Consider the following 272-nt stretch of genomic DNA (forward strand, 5'->3'; position numbering starts at 1 on the left):
TGAGGATAAGTTGTTTAAATTTCAAGGATTTTGCTATATTAAGCATTTTCATAAACATAGGTAGTAAGTTTGGATGTGTTGGTAGTATGGACTTTTGAGTCTTGCATAATTTTTCAAATTGTTTTAGTTAGTGTAAGTACTTGAGGAAGATTTTTGAAACTTTTCTATTTAAAAATATTGTAGTGCTACTCTTACAATAAAACTCATTTGCTCTTTATTGTCCTTTACAAGTATTAGACTTTGGGGACAACTGCTTCTGTTTGTCAGCAGTG

Source organism: Pterocles gutturalis, unplaced genomic scaffold, assembly GCF_000699245.1.
Source record: "Pterocles gutturalis isolate BGI_N339 unplaced genomic scaffold, ASM69924v1 scaffold49088, whole genome shotgun sequence".
In the NCBI taxonomy this organism is placed as follows: Eukaryota; Metazoa; Chordata; class Aves; order Pterocliformes; family Pteroclidae; genus Pterocles; species Pterocles gutturalis.